Here is a 17,200-nt window from a genome sequence, read left to right as displayed (position 1 = left end):
CCTTTTCTAAAACCAGCTTGAACATCAGGAAGGTCACGGTTCACATATTGCTGAAGCCTGGCTTGGAGAATTTTGGGCATTACTTTACTAGCGTGTGAGATGAGTGCAATTGTGCGGTAGTTTGAGCATTCTTTGGTATTACCTTTCTTTGGGATTGCCTCTTGAGAAATTTGTATGCAGGTCAGGAAGCAACAGTTAGAACTGGACATGGAACAACAGACTGGTTCCAAATAGGAAAAGGAGTTCGTCAAGGCTGTATATTGTCACCCTGTTTATTTAACTTATATGCAGAGTACATCATGAGAAACGCTGGGCTGGAAGAAACACAAACTGGAATCAAGATTGCCAGGAGAAATATCAATAACCTCAGATATACAGATGACACCACCCTTATGGCAGAAAGTAAAGAGGAACTCAAAAGCCTCTTGATGAAAGTGAAAGTGGGGAGTGAAAAAGTTGGCTTAAAGCTCAACATTCAGAAAACGAAGATCATGGCATCCGGTCCCACCACTTCATGGGAAATAGATGGGGAGACAGTGGAAACAGTGTCAGAATTTATTTTTCTGGGCTCCAAAATCACTGCAGATGGTGACTGCAGCCATGAAATTAAAAGACGCTTACTCCTTGGAAGGAAAGTTATGACCAACCTAGATAGCATATTCAAAAGCAGAAACATTACTTTGCCAACAAAGGTCTGTCTAGTCAAGGCTATGGTTTTTCCTGTGGTCATGTATGGATGTGAGAGTTGGACTGTGAAGAAAGCTGAGCACTAAAGAATTGGTGCTTTTGAAGTGTGGTGTTGAAGAAGACTCTTGAGAGTCCCTTGGACTGCAAGGAGATCCAACCAGTCCATTCTGAAGGAGATCAGCCCTGGGATTTCTTTGGAAGGAATGATGCTAAAGCTGAAACTCCAGTACTTTGGCCACCTCATGCGAAGAGTTGACTCATTGGAAAAGACTCTGATGCTGGGAGGGATTGGGGGCAGGAGGAGAAGGGGACGACAGAGGATGAGATGGCTGGATGGCATCACTGACTCAATGGACGTGAGTCTGAATGAACTCCAGGAGTTGGTGATGGACAGGGAGGCCTGGCGTGCTGCTATTCATGGGGTCACAAGGAGTCGGACACAACTGAGCGACTGATCTGATCTGATCTGAATGGGACCAAATGCCATGATCTTATTTTTCTGAATGTTGATAATTAGAAAAAAGGAAATCCGGAATAGGTCTTAATTGAAGACTCCTATGTGACAATCGCAATGGCAGCATTAAAATAAAATAACGCATCATGTAATCATTACTTAAGTTACATAAGATAGGAATTAGTATTATCTTAATTTTATTTTCCTGGAAATTCAGTGTCATTTAACATACCCATGAATATCAACTAGATATGGAGGAAATTAAATCTTAAATCTATGTCTGTTTTGAGGTCTGTGTACTCTTTGTATATTTTGGATAATATAACATTTATTAAATATTAGGTGCTATGTTAAATTTCATAGTTCTGCACAGCTCACAGTTTAAAAGAGGATGTAAATTAATACCCACATAATCACAATAGACAAAAAATATAACAGAAAGGTACCCGATAATACAGAGTACTAAGAAAAATGTCTTATTTTATCAAAATGTTCAGTCTGTTACCTTAAAATAGAATTTGTTACTATTTTTAAATATAGAGAAATAACAATAAGAAATTGAAATGACTCATGATAGCATCAACCAGATATTGATGACTTTAGAAATTAGCAGAACTATCAAGAGGCATACAAGACAATGTGAAAACCCCTATACTCTCTTCCCCAAACCCTGTTAATACAGAGAGCTTCCTCTGTGTGTACACATACAAACTTACAGGTGGCCTGATGGATCACTCTATAGACATTTCTACATCTTGCATTTTTAAAAATAATATACTTTGTGACAATCTATATGCTAATGCATTAAGATCTATGACATTCCTTTTAACATCTGAGTAGTCTTCTATTGTACAGAAGTACCAGAATTGATCTAATTAATCTCTATTGATGAACATTTAAGTTATTTCCAGGATACACTATTAAAAATGTTGCATTTAACATCCTGTGCATGTATTTAAAGATGAACTTTTTAATGTACACTGACAAATTCCTAACAGTATAATTGCTAGATCAAATATTAATTTATAAATGACAAATTTTATGTATTGTTAAGTATCATCTTTACTCTCAAAGTAAATAATGGTGACAATTAGGACTAATTTAAGGTTTTATTTCCCCTAAAGTCAGCTTAGACATCAATCCAGACTTATCACATTCCTTGATTAATGATCAAGTCAGTCCAATGCCTATTTTGGCATTAGAAAAGAATGAAGAATGTATATTTTGAGTTATTTAAAACAATTTTCAAAAAGGATTTCAGCCATGTGAGTTTTGTGATTTGTTTTGGTTTCCCTTTAAATAGCTGCAAAATACAAGTTCCATAGAACCACCTAGTTTCCTTAATAGCTCTACACTGAGTAAGGTTTTACATAATCATATTTCTCTTATTATTTTTCAAAGTAAAAAATGATTCATCAACTCCTAGTTTCTCTTGAATCATGCATTACTTTCTGGTTAAGCAACATTTTTCAGAAAACCAAGCAATACAAAATGAGAGCTAACAATAATTGAGTATTTACTAGATGCCAGGCTCTGTTATAACTAATTGGACAATACTAATTCACTTAACCCTCACAGAAATGCCATGGAGAAATTTCACAAGTTGGAATTTGAGTCCACAATAAATCTGGGTAGTATCTCTTCAGAATGTATGCTATTAAACACTACACTACAGTTTTCTTAAGGATAAAATGTATTCATATCATGGAACAATACTAAAAAGAAGTTTATGTTGTTAAGATGATCTAGATTGAAGGCAGGAGAAGGGGACGACAGAGGATGAGATGGTTGGATGACATCACTGACTCAATGGACATGAGTTTGAGCAAGCTCTGGGAAGTGGTGATGAACAGGGAAAGCCTGGCATGCTGCAGTCCATGGGGTCGCAAAGACTCGGACACAACTAAGCGACTGAACTGAACTGAACTTGGCTCAATGAAAAGTGATGTAAATGCATTTTCTACTGCAGTTTAAACTCTTCTCTTTTAGATTAATCTACTTTGGACTTTCTTATCCCCAGGAAGCCAAACTAATAGACTTTTTCACAAACAAAAACACAAGATTCATCTTAACTCATCTGAAGTTTAATAGAGACAAAAAAAAAAATCCATCTTTTTGTTGAGAATCACAGAAAATGCCAAACATTTGAAGACTACATATATATATGTATATAATATATGCTAATGTATGTATACATATGTGTATTACAATTTGTGTTATGTATGTTTATTTCATGGCTTAAAGAAGTTCTGACATAAGAGCAAAGAATTACAAGCACGCAAAGAAATGGTATTTACTGTGGTAACTTACTCTGTTGTTGAATCATTGTACTGAGCAATGGCTGCTGGGCTTTGGAAAGTCTGCATACTAAGTAGTAAGTTCTCTAGGCTAATGTTTACCATGGGATCACACCAAGTAGATGGCAGGGTTTTGCTGACTGAATTCGGGACCATACTTGTATTCTAATTGTAGAGAGGATCATAGGAAGACCACATTTTATAATCATTAAAATAATACATTGGTTTATATTACATGCTTAGTGATCCTCAGAGAATTATTCAGCATATTAATATTAACATGTAGCATCTCATATAATAGTTTTAGAATCTATTTATGCTCAGTGTTATGTCCACTTAGTGAGTTTTTCATACCTCTGACACAGACAAAGGAGTATGTCAAGGCTGTATACTGTCACCCTGCTTATTTAACTTATATGCAGAGTACATCATGAAAAATGCTGAATTGGATGAAGCAAAAGCTGGAATCAAGATTTCAGGGAGAAATATCAATAACCTCAGATACGCAAATGACACCACCCTTATGGCAGAAAGTGAAGAAGAACTAAAGAGCCTCTTGATGAAAGTGAAAGAGGAGAGTGAAAAAGTTGGCTTAAAACTCAACATTCAAAAAACTAAGATCATGGCCTCCAGTCCTATCACTTCATGCAAATAGATGACAATGGAAACAGTGAGAGACTATTTTTTGGGGCTCCAAAATCACTGCAGATGGTGACTGCAGCCATGAAATTAAAAGATGCTTGCTCCATGGAAGAAAAGCTATGACTAACCTAGACTGCATATTAAAAAGCAGAGGCATTACTTTGCCAACAAATATCTGTCTATTCAAAGCTATGGTTTTTCCATTAGTCATGTATGGATGTGAGAGTAGTACTATAAAGAAGGGTGAGTGCCAAAGAATTGATGCTTTTGAACTGTGGTGCTGCAGAAAACTCTTCAGAGTCCCTTGGACTACAAGGAGATCCGGTCAGCCAATCCTAAAGGAAATCAGTCCTGAATATTCATTGGAAGGTCTGATGCTGAATCTGAAACTCCAATACTTTGGCCACCTTATGTTCAGAACTGACTCATTGGAAAAGACCCTGACGCTGGGAAAGATTGAAGATGGGAAGAGAAGGGGGTGACAGAGGATGAGACGGTTGGATGGCATCACTGACTCAATGGACATGAATTTGAGCAAACTCAGGGAGTTGGTGATGGACTGGGAAGCCTGGTGTGCTGCAGTCCATGGGGTTGCAGAGTCGGACACAATTGAGCAACTGAACTGAACTGACCCAAGACAAACTAATACCTTGTCCTACCTAATTCTCAAGGATTACTTGACACAAAAAGGCTAAAATGCTTACTGAAGAAAACATCTTTGGAGGAAATGATGTTAGCATAGATTTTAAGCATGGTGGGTTAATAATACTGCTTTGAATATGAATGACTAATAACAGCAATAATTATGATAGTACCTAATTTTATTGGGCATTTACTGTGTCAGACTTTGTACTAAATCCTTTACAGACAGTATTTCATTGATTCTTCAGGGCAACACTCTGAGGGAGGTACATTTATCATGTCTATTTTGCAGAGAGGGAAACCAAGGCAAAGCGATTTTAAATTACTTTTACACATTGATATAGCTAGTGGTAAAGCCTGGGTTAAAACCTGGACAATAGTTAATGTATCTTAAGTAGTTGAAAAGACTAAAGTATGCAAAATGAGAAAGAGGGATGCAACTGCTCTTAAGTGTATATATTCTTCATGGCAAACATGCGAGAAGGGCATATTCAAGTATTGATGTCCTTTATATTTATCTAGTTTGAAAATTAAAAATTCCAAGTAATACCAGGCTAACATGGAACTTAGAAAAATATAGATAACTTCAAAGTTAAAGTAATCTGCACTTTCCCTCCAACTTCTCCCTGCTCTCTTAGGAATTTTGTATTCTATATGTCTTTACCTTCTTGTATACTTAATATCTCCCTTAAAGTTAGATCCTTACCTGTGATTTTTTTAACTGATTTGAAATTCACATTATATAAAATTAACCATTTTGTGAACAATTCAGTAGCATTCAGTACCTTCTCAATATTGTACAATCATGAATTCTATCCAGTTACAAAACATCTTCATAATTCCAAATGGAAAACTTGTACTCAGTAATCAGTTGTTTGTCATCCTCCCTCCCTGGACAACCTGAAATATTCATTTGTATCTATGTATCTACCTATTCTGAATATTTCATATAGAAAGAATCATACATATTGTAATCTTTTACACAGTGATTCTTTTACTTGGTATAATGTTTGGATTGTTAATTCATGTTATAGCATGTATCAGTACCTCGCTTGTTTTTATGGCTAACAATAACCCATCATAACTATTTATCACCATTTGTTTATCCATTCACATGCTGATATACAGTTAGGCATTTTCCATCTTTTAAATATTAAGAATAGTGCTGCTATGGACACAGAAGTACATACATTGTTTCAGTATCAGTTTTCAGTTCTTTTGGATGTATACTTAGGAGTGGAATTGCTGGGATTTGCTTTTTTTTTTTTTTCATAGACACTCAAGTCATTCACATTTTAATTCAAGCTATCTTAATTCAACCAATGAAGCACTCCTCACTACAGCTCGATCTATTTCCTCCCTTCCATCTGCCAACTTCTAGGGAAAGCTGTCTGTATTTTCTGCCTTCATTTGCTCACTCTTTACTTTTCCCTCAACTCATTCTATTCTGCATCTGCCTTTATTTTGCACCAACTTATATCTTGCTAGCGGAGAAGGCAATGGCACCCCACTCCAGTACTCTTTGCCTGGAAAATCCCATGGACAGAGGAGCCTGGTAGGCTGCAGTCCATGGGGTCGCTAAGAGTTGGACACGACTGAGCAACTTCACTTTCACTTTTCACTTTCATGCATTGGAGAAGGAAATGGCAACCCACTCCAGTGTTCTTGCCTGGAGAATCCCAGGGATGGGGAGCCTGGTGGGCTGCTGTCTATGAGGTTGCACAGAGTCGGACATGACTGAAGCGACTCAGCAGCAGCAGCATATCTTGCTAGAGTTACTGGCAATTTCCAGTTTCCTATTATTAAAGTTTCTTGTTGCCTCAATAGCGTTCAGCACTGTTGATCATTCTTCCTTTTGGAAACACTATATTCCCTTGAATTCTATATTCCCTTGGACATTACATTTCCTGATTATCTGTCCGGTTGTCCCAAGATAAACCCCTCTACCTAGACTTTAGGTGTTGGCGTATCTTAGGGTACTTCTGAGTACATAGTTCTGTTTCTCTCTAAGTGATTATGACATGTCCTATAGCTTCAAGTGTACTTTGAGAAAGCCATTTGTTGATTACTAACTATACTTCCGGTCCTTGTTCTTGCCCTTTCTGCTCTAGTTTCACTGGATTTCTTTCAGTTACCCGTACCTGTTAGACTCCCTCCGGTCAGAGGGACTCTGACATGTTGCTTCTTTCGTCTACACTTCTATTCCCTTCTACCTCAATCACTCGTCTTTCAGATTTCTGTTCAATTGTCACTTCCTCGGCAAAGTCTTATTGACTTCATTAAGTCAACTATATGCCATCATATGTTTCTTTTTTTAAAACTTAAAGTGTAATTGTTAACAATATTGTGTCAGTTTCGGGTATACAGCAATATGGTTCAGTGCTAACTTCCCCTCTTGCTAATATGATCCTCAGGAAATAGGTCATGATCTACAACAACTTCTATTTCTGGTTTGCACAGTAGGGCATACATACTCTTTGTAAGGGTGTATGTCTAGTGGTCTCTATTAGCAAAAATGTCTCAGACATCTGTCTTGATGACAAAACATTTCTGTTCATCTCAAATATGACTCTCTCTGATTTTATGTTTGATTATTTAATGCATTTTCTAATGAAGTTATTCTAACAGGGCACTCTGTGAGACAGAAATTGTGAGTTACTTCTATAAGTAAAGGTAGAAAAAACATTCTGTAAAATGCCAATTGGATAGAAATCCATTTTTCAAAGGAGAGGCTATAACAATGTTTGACAGTGACTTCCCCTATCCATAACCCTACTGGGATATAAAATTGTTGGGAGAAAATATGATCAATTTGTGTAAAAGTCAAGGAGACCTTTAAGAGCAAAATAATAGAAAAACTGACTTTTTTTTCTTAAGGTTCACCTTCAAAATAGGTAGATTCTATCTGAAGTCAACTATAGATTTTTAAAATATATTGGTCATATTTCTATGAGAGATATGTTTTAGTTTACTCCTACATAGTTACTTAATATATAAGTTAGCTCTCAACATTTAAGAAATAAGGGTTCACACAAAAATCAGGATGTCTGGTTCTTCTTTAAAAAAAAAATAATGGCATACTTGTACCCTTATTCTTATACAATAGCAATGATCGAGGTTGGGTCAAGTGTTCTTCAATTCATCACAGACCCCCCCTGGCTTACAGCGTTGCATTAGTTTCTCAGTGGTTCAGTCACTCAGTCATGTCCGACTCTTCGTGATCCCAAGGACTGTAGCCCACCAGGCTCCTCTGTCCATGGGATTCTCCAGGCAAGAGTACTGGAGTGGGTTGCCACTTCTTTCTCCAGAGGATCTTCCACACCCAGGGATCAAACCTGGGTCTCCTGCCTTGCAGGCAGATTATTTACCAACTGAGCTACAAGGGAAGCCAAAAGTGGTGTGTTTATGATTGTGGAATGGCAGACCATCCAGGATTCTAAAGGTTATCTTGGTAGTGGTTTAGTCACTCGTCCTGTCCGACTCTTTTGTGACCCCATGGATTGTAGCCCACCAGGCTCCTCTGTCCATGGGATTTTCCAAGCAAGAATCCTGGAGTGGGTTATCATTTCCTTTTCCAGGAGATCTTCCCCACCCAGGGATCAAACCTGGATCTCCTGCCTTGCAGGTAGTCTTCTGCATTTCAGGAGGATTCTTTACCTACTGAGACACCTGGGAAGCCCTGCATTTGCTTCTACTCTATATAGCAAAGTGAATCAGTTATGCATATAACCACTTTTTTTCAGATTCTCATTCTGTAATGATTCTTTAAGTCATTGAATAGAGTTCCCTGAGCTATATAGCAAGTCCTTATTCATTATCTATTTTTCATATGGTACCATATATATGTCAGTCATAATTTCCTAATTCGTCCTTCCTCTCCTTCCCCTGCTGATAACCATTGTTTCCTACATCTGTGACTCTATTTCTGTTTTGTAAATAAATTCGTTTATACTTTTTATACACTGTACATATAAGTGATGTCATATAGCATCTGTCTTTCTCTTATTTCACTTAGCATGCTGCTAAGTCGCTTCAGTCATGTCCGACTCTGTGCAACCCCATAGACGGCAGCCCACCAGGCTCCCCTGTCCCTGGGATTCTCCAGGCAAGAACACTGGAGTGGGTTGCCATTTCCTTCTCCAATGCATGAAAGTGAAAAGTGAAGTCGCTCAGTTGTGTCCAACCCTCAGCGACCCCATGGACTGCAGCCTTCCAGGCTCCTCCGTCCATGGGATTTTCCAGGCAAGAGTACTGGAGTGGGGTGCCATTGCCTTCTCTGTTAGCATAATGTCCTCCAAATCGAACCATGTTGCTGAAAATGGTATTATTTCAACCTTTTTATGGCTGAGTAATATTCATTGTATATATGGACCACATCTTCTTTATCCATTCCTCTGTTAATGGACATTTATGCTGCTTCCATGGCTTGGCTATTGTAAACAGTGCTGCAATGAACACTGGGTGTCATGTATCCATATTATATTTGTGGGCCTTTGAGTTTACAACTTGTATGCTGGAAAAGCAAGATGGAGCCTGGTTCCAGCAATAGTGAGTTGCAATACTACCTTTGCATTATGTATATACTGTTGGAAGAAATCTAAGAATATATGTTTGGCATGTTACAAAGAGAGCCCAGATTTGGACTGACTAAACTTCATGGAAAGAGAGAAAGAGAGATGACCTCATCTTCCTCTGTCCCAGAGAGACTATGAGAGTTTAGAAGGAGCAGTGTAACTCAAAACATTCCCACAATCCTCTTTAAACAATTAGGAACCATGGATTTTCTACAAGGATGTCTACAAGGTAGGGACAGGAGTAACAATGGCAGAAAATAGAATCAACCAGTAGAGATATTGTATTTTCTAGTTTTCATATTAACAGGCAACTATAACCAGGAGGGTTGATCATCTGGATTGACTATACTCCCAGAAAAGTTGACTTTTTTTAGGGCTAAGAGTTCGCAGGGCAGACGGAATGATACCTGATAATCTAGAGTTTACAAAGAAATGGTATCTTATTTTTGGGCCTTCAAAATGTGAAACAAAGTAAACTAGTTATATGATAAAAACATTAAAAATTTAAATGGAAACGCTTATACATTTGGATTAATATTTAAACTGTCTGCCAAAAGGTTTTATATTGCATACAGGAAGCATATTGAAAAGTGCCCCTGGCATTCATTTGAAGGTGATATGACCATATTTATAGCAAAATGCAATTTAGCATTTTGCCAGGCAGAATTTCCCTTCCCAGTTAGGCTGTATTCTAAAATTATACTTTATGGAGTTGTATATCCCCCAATGTATACATGTGGATATGTACATGTACATGTATGTGTGTGTGTGGACATGCATGCTCACACATTGATGAGACATTATTCACATATACATTTTATGGAGTCATTGAAGAAGCCATATTAAAAAAATCACCGCTGGAGCTGAGTGGAGTTTCTCAGGCATTTTAAAGAGTGACACTTCACTGATACTTATTGCCCTTCAATACAAACACCATTAGAACAATGTGTGACAACACCTTTGCAGAGAATGAACTTTTACTGATTGCTGCCAAGACTTCTTATCAAAAATTCTTATAATGGAGAAGGTGGAGATCAATTCTGCTAATGATAGGAGGTTAAGCTTGTTTTAATATGTGTTTCACCTCTTTCCTCTCAAACCTTTTTTTATTAATATATTATGACAACATGCTTTTAAAAATACATGCTTGCTTTTCTCCCCAAAATTATAAAAGAGCCCTGAATTGTTCCTATTTTTACTTAGAAAATTAATTTTAAATTATACAGTCTTTAAAGGAATCTAGCATCTAGTGATACATATATATATATACAACTTCTAAACAATTCTACTGATGCTATTTTATGAAAGCAACTTCTATTATCCAATAATTTTACAAATTTATATTCATGGCTCAGATGGTAAATAATTTTCCTGTAATTAGGAGGCCTGGGCTCGACCCCTGGGTCAGGAAGATCCCTTGGAGCAGGGAATGATTACTCACCCCAGTATTCATACTTAGAGAATTTAATGGACAGAGGAGTCTGGCAGGCTACAGTCCATGGGGTCACAAAGAGTTGGACACTACTGAGGGACTAACATACAGAGATGACAAGAAAACTAAACACCCTAGGGTCTTCTGAAATATTTCTTGTAAACTGAAGCCTGGCTCCTCAGCATGGCATGTTAGTGTCTGCAGCACTGGTACAGGACTATTTGCTCAGACTCTGTATCTACCCCTTCTCCCTATCTCAACTTGTACCTCATACCATTCTATTATCTGGTAGATTTTGCTCATATTTTCTAACTGACACTCTTTTTTTTTTTTTTTTTTTTTTGTGAAGTTGTTCAGTTGTGTCTGACTCTTTGTGATCTCGAGGACTGTAGCCTACCATGCTCCTCCATCCATGGAATTTCCCAGGAAAGAGTACTGGAGTGGGTTGCCATTTCTTTCTCCAGGGGATCTTCCTGACCCAGGGATTGAACCCAGGTCTCCCACACTGCAAGCAGATGCTTTACCCGTCTGAGCCACTAGGAACTGATGCTCTAACAATCCCTTTTATAAAAAGTGAGATTACACTGTTAAGCATTATGTGTGGTTGCTTTTCTTTCTTTTTTCTCCTTTTGTTATCTCTGAGATTCAACACGCGGTATAATGCAACATAAAAAGACTGATATGCGGTTTCTGTGATAGGCAGCCTCTAAGATGGCCCATAGATCTCCACTTTCTGACACTCATTCCCTTGAGTGTGGGCTGGAACACCCAATATCTCACTTTCAATGAGTAGGATACACAAAAACAAACAAATATACAGAAAAAGCACTGGGTTGCCACTTTTGAGATTAGGCTATGAGAGAAAATGGCTTCCACTTGACACACTTCTTGTTCCCTCACTCTGAGGAAAACCAGCTGCCATGTTGCAATTTACAGTAGGTGGAAGTACCAATGGGGAGGAAAGAAGTGTAGTCTACAGACAACCAGTGGACCAGACCTACCAGCCATCACAAGAGGGGCTTAGAAGCAAATCTTCCTCTAGGAGGGCCTTGAACTGACTACAACCTAAAGATACCTCCATCGCAGCCTTGAGCAAACCCAGAACCTGAGGTTCCCAGTTAGGCTGCATCAAGGTTCCTGACCTACAGAAACTGTGGGAGAATATTAATACATCTTAGTTGTTTAAGCCTCTAGGTTTTGAAGTAATTTGTTAAGCAGAAATAAGTAACTCATTTTGTTGCTAGGAGAAATAGAAAACAAATATATTTGCTTCTCTTTGCATGAAATACATTTTAACCTAAGGTTACATCCTTCTTATATTTTCAGTCTTAAAAATGACCTCCATTTTATGATTTGATTGTGATAATATATTCTAGTTTTCTAAGCATACAGTTAGCAAAATAAGTCTATTTGAGTCCCACATAAAAATTGTTTTACACTTTTTGTGTTTAATGAAATACACAAGTTTAAGAACTTGTGCACCACACAATTTCCATACCATTTATATTCTTCTGTTATTACTATTTCATGTAAAATAATATAAATGTTTATTTACATCTATGTTATCTAAATAAACTGGATTTCTGATGTACAAGGACTATTGTTACTCATGCTCATTAGCATTGAGTGTAGTATCTGTTACAGAGTATAGAGGCTACAACTGTGTATTAAAAGAGTGAATGAGTACAAGTATGAATTAATAAAAACATTAATTACAACACATATGTCAGAAACTCTTCTAAAATAGCCTGGCTTTATAACTCACATCATTATAGTATGAGAATTTTAGATAGAATGGAAGATATATACCGTATCTTCTAGATCACTTCTATATATGTGTTTCTTTGAACTAAAAAGTTGGAATAATTAGAATGCCCATTCTCTTTTCTGTCACACCACTATTTCCATGCTTATATTCTATATATGACTCAGTTGAATATTGATTCAAATTTTAAGCTTTCTTTTCTATTTCCATCATTATAAAAGTATAGTACATGTGAAATACTTATTTGTATACTGGGCCACTGATGATAACAATGACAAGTGTAATTAGATATAAAAAACTGCCAAAACATAAAATTCTTAGATTTACACATGACGAGACAAACAAAGATTCAGGAAGCACTCATGGTCATGCCACCCATCAATCAACTTTCTGCAATCAGAAATATAAAAATTGGATTTAAGAGGAACTGAGAACTGTTGTATTAAGATAATATCCTCAAAATTATGCTAGGAAAAAAAAGACTGGTTATATAGTACATGGGGAAAAATGTAGAAATTCTTCTGTATGTTCAACTGCTTAGCAAACTGTGAGCCCTAGAGTCACTGACATCCCAATAGAATCAAGTTAAATGCTTTTGCATCTTAATAGGGGACAATGACTGATCAGCTGATTGTCAGTGTGAACCTTTTACAATATTGCACCATCACCAAATAGAAATCTCATCTCTAGCATGTCTAAAGCACATAGTATCATGATTACTGCAGTATGTTGCACTGTTTAAAGGAACACAATGCTGTGAAACTAAATTGACAATGAGGTGATTTCAATAAGAAATGTACGTGAAGTTTCTCTCAACAAGCATAAAGATGCCATTGTAGAAAATAGAATAGTGAGGGAATGGGAAAGTGAATGCTATGTTGTTTCCTGTCTTATCAGTGTCACTGTAAGGTAATTTGATGGTTAAACTACTGTATGATATTGAGAAGTGAACAAAATATGGTCAAGTCTACTGTAGAAAGCATACTCTGACCGACCCCAGGTATTCATACCCCTGTGAAATCATTTCTTCTTGAATGTGGGCCAGGCTACTTGACTTGCTTTCTAACCAGTAGAGTATGCAAAATGTGATGGGATATCCCTTCCAAGATTAACTCATAAAAGACAGTAACTTTGATTTTGCTCATTCTCTGTCTCTCCCACCCTCTGCTTTTCCCTCCCTCTTGCGTGCCTACTTGGATGAAGGCAAATGTGATATGGAGAGGTAAACTAGAGTCAATATACTGAGGGCAGCCTCCAGTCAATAGTCAGTGAGAATCTCGGCTCTCTGTTTAAATTTCCTTGAGAAACTGAATCATGCAGACAATCACATAAGTGACTTTGGAAGTAGACCCTTCCCCAGTTGAGCCTTGAAATGAGACCACAGATATTGCAGACATTTTGACTATAGCCTTTGAGAGATTCTGAATCAAAGGACCAGCTAAGCCCTAGCCGTATTCCACATCTACAGAAACTATAAAATGATGTGCTATTGTTCCAAGCCAATGAGTTTGGGGGTAATATTACATAGCAATGGATAGCTAATGTACATCTCAATGCCATATATGGCCAGGAAATGTTAAGAAGACTTTTGCTATAGTTACATTAAGAATTTTTTTTTCTGTGATCAAATTTCTCTAACAAATGCTAAATGAAAGCGTGTGAGTTGCTCAGTCATGTCCAGCTATTTGCAACTCCATGGACTGTAGTCGCAAAGGCTCCTCTGTACATGGAATTCTCCAGGCAAGAATACTAGAGTGGTTTGCCATTCCCTTCTCTAGGGGATCTTCCTGACCCAGAGATCAAACACAGGTATCCTATATTACAGATGGATTCTTTACTGTCTGAGCCACCAGGGAAGTCGAAATACTAAATATGTTTATATTAGGAACACTCATAGATGGACAGAGTAAACATCAAATTTTATTTTGATAATGAGTTTGAGATTTGGAAGGAATTTGATCAAAGTGAAACAGAGCAGGGCCCTATGGTCCTTTCCCCCCCTTCCACCACTTCTTCCACCTGCCTTCAGTCTGTGCAAAAACTTTAGGCAAGAATAAGCTTAATCAGAGGAAGGGTAAAATGCAGAAGGAAAGCAGTTGAATAGAAAAAATAATAATAGTTCAATCATTGAACAAAGACAAGCACCTTTAGTTCCTCTTCCAGGACTATAGGCAATATTCTGAGACACATCCTTTGAGCTGACTATAGACACTGAAACCCCCACCAAGTGGAAGAAGTTAACGACATGATGACCCGACTATAGTCATGACACAAGCTGCCACAATTCTGAGAACTGGCCTCAAAGAAATGGGAAGAAACCAACCCTGGGACTAAAGACCAAAAGTAAAACAATCAAGATGCTGCTGATCAGACCACCACATGACCAATTTCACGATGACTGTCAGAGCTGACTGACTGTGCTGTTTCTGCTTGTAGCCCCCTTCCTCCACATATGAAAGTCCTTACCCAATGACTGTCAGTAGGGGAGTTGGCCTTTGGACAAGAGTCTACCCTTCCCCACTCTCCCCACCAGGTTGCCAACCTTCTAAATAAATCAAACTATCCTTTCCACCAGGCTTGCTTCTCACCTATTGTCTTCTGCTGCTGCTGCTGCTAAGTTGCTTCAGTCATGTCCAAATCTGTGTGACCCCATAGACGGCAGCCCACCAGGCCCTGCCATCCCTGGGATTCTCCATGCAAGAACACTGGAGTGGGTTGCCATTTCCTCCTCCAATGCATGAAAGTGAAAAGTGAAAGGGAAGTCACTCAGTCGTGTCCGACTCTTAGCGGCCCCATGGACTGCAGCCTATCAGGCTCCTCCGTCCATGGGATTTTCCAGGCAAGAGTACTGGAGTGGGTTATCATTGCCTTCTCTGATTGTCTTCTGAGTGGTAAGCAAAGTCCACTTTTGGTAACAAAAGGAAGCAGGTACTAAGCTAGGATCAAGGAAATCAAGTCAAGTCTAAACCAGGGCTGAGAAGAAAGCCTAAAGTGGACTGATAATGGATGTGCGGGAGTGTGGTGTAGATGGATACAGAGTGAGTGACATGACTGGTTTCTGTGACTAGCCCTGGCAAGGAACCATGAGAGCAGAGAGGTTTGGTATTCCTGGCATAAATGGGAAAAGCACAGAAGTCACAAGAACTCTCAGCAAGAGTCCCGTAGGCCATCTAGGTGTTACAGTTTCTTGATTCTTATGCTTATTTCTTCATTTCCCAAAATCATGGAATACATCAGTTTTAGACATTGTTGGTTTTAACAAAAACCAACAGAGGCCTGCTTAAGCAAAACATTATTGGAAATGTGTGAAGAGGCTTGGAGGTTTTAAGAGAAAAGTTGAATATCTAGGCCTTGAGAAGAACAGTTTGGAGGAGATAATGCAAGAACTAATGGCTAGCTATCAATCATTTATGCCTTTGTCTTTGTACTCAGTATTGAAATTATCTGGAGAAGAAGTCTGATTGAACTAGCCTGATCTGTATGCTTGTCTCTGCCTTTCTTGCTGTGGTCAGTGAGGGTGTGTCCACATTCGGTCTAGTGTGTCATGTCTACCTTTGGGACAGTGGTTCAGTCCTATATGGAATCACGGAATGAGACTGAAAAGCAGTGGCTACCTAAAGGGAAACAAGGGTGCTGTTAATAAAAAATAAAGAAGGACGCTGGGTTGCTGCACAAGTTAAAACAGCATGCATCCACGATAGAAGCCACTGTGCAATCAGTAGAGCTGTCTCAGAATCAAAGTAATGTAATTCCTTTAACTGGCATCACTTTTAACAGGCTTGATGCATGTACTGACTAGTGCCTTAAAGGCACCATCTGACACTTGAAATACATTTGATGCTAGGTACAGAAGAAATTGCCTTTCCAGGGAAGGTGTGATCCACAGCTGCAACTTCATATCCTCTTTAAGCTGCAAAGAAAAATTCAACTGGCCCTTCAGATGAGGCTGCCCCAGGGCGAGAACTGTAGCAATTCATCCCATCTGGCACTTCCTGATACATAAGACTAGAGATGTTCAATGATGTTATACTAGTTTACAAGGAACTTTAAGCAGTTGCTCACTTCTTAGCTGCTATTTCCATTTATAATTACTAAATTGATCACTACCCTATTTATGTATGATAGAACAAGACATAATGCGATTAAATGGCTTATCCAAATGCATACAAGATGGCATAGTTGAAATCAGAATACAGATTTCTAAAATCCTGTCAAATGCTCATTTTACTACAGTTGCTACCTTATTTTCAATGCCCCATCACTACCTGATGGCATGTAATCACGTATTTGGTTGACAAGAAGCTGAAGGGATAACCACCATACTGGATTTCTGAAACAGAATCCAGAAAAGTCATGTTAAACTGGAATGCTGAGCCAAGTCAAAAATTCAGTAAGGATAAATGTCAAGCCCTGTACAAAGGAATGTGGAGTAAGTACAGGTAGGTTCAGATATAACTTAACAGCAAATATTTAAAAAGGCCTGAAATTTAGTGAAATATGATAAATACAGGAATGAAAATGTGACCCAATTACCAACAGCACAAGTCCACTCTGGAAAATATTGACATGTATGTGTTAAGGTTCCTTCCTTTACTAAGTTCCCCAAACTGGAGTCATAAAAGTATCTGTACAATTTATTTTTGGAAACTTGGTCTCTTCTGAATCCTTTTGTAAACTGATACAGACAAGAAAGGACTTCCCTGGTAG

At 38.1% G+C, this 17,200-nt stretch overlaps 1 long non-coding RNA gene across 1 annotated transcript in view; it reads right to left on the bottom strand.

Moving 5' to 3' along the window:
- Window positions 1-17,200, bottom strand: part of LOC129637952 (uncharacterized) — a 478,487-nt gene that overhangs the window by 106,847 nt on the left and 354,440 nt on the right. The gene's annotated exons all lie outside the window — the stretch shown is intronic.

The sequence above is a fragment of the Bubalus kerabau genome, chromosome 1 (assembly GCF_029407905.1).
Source record: "Bubalus kerabau isolate K-KA32 ecotype Philippines breed swamp buffalo chromosome 1, PCC_UOA_SB_1v2, whole genome shotgun sequence".
In the NCBI taxonomy this organism is placed as follows: domain Eukaryota; kingdom Metazoa; phylum Chordata; class Mammalia; order Artiodactyla; family Bovidae; genus Bubalus; species Bubalus kerabau.
Note: the sequence above shows the minus strand (reverse complement) of the source record. Positions and strands in the feature narration are given on the sequence as shown.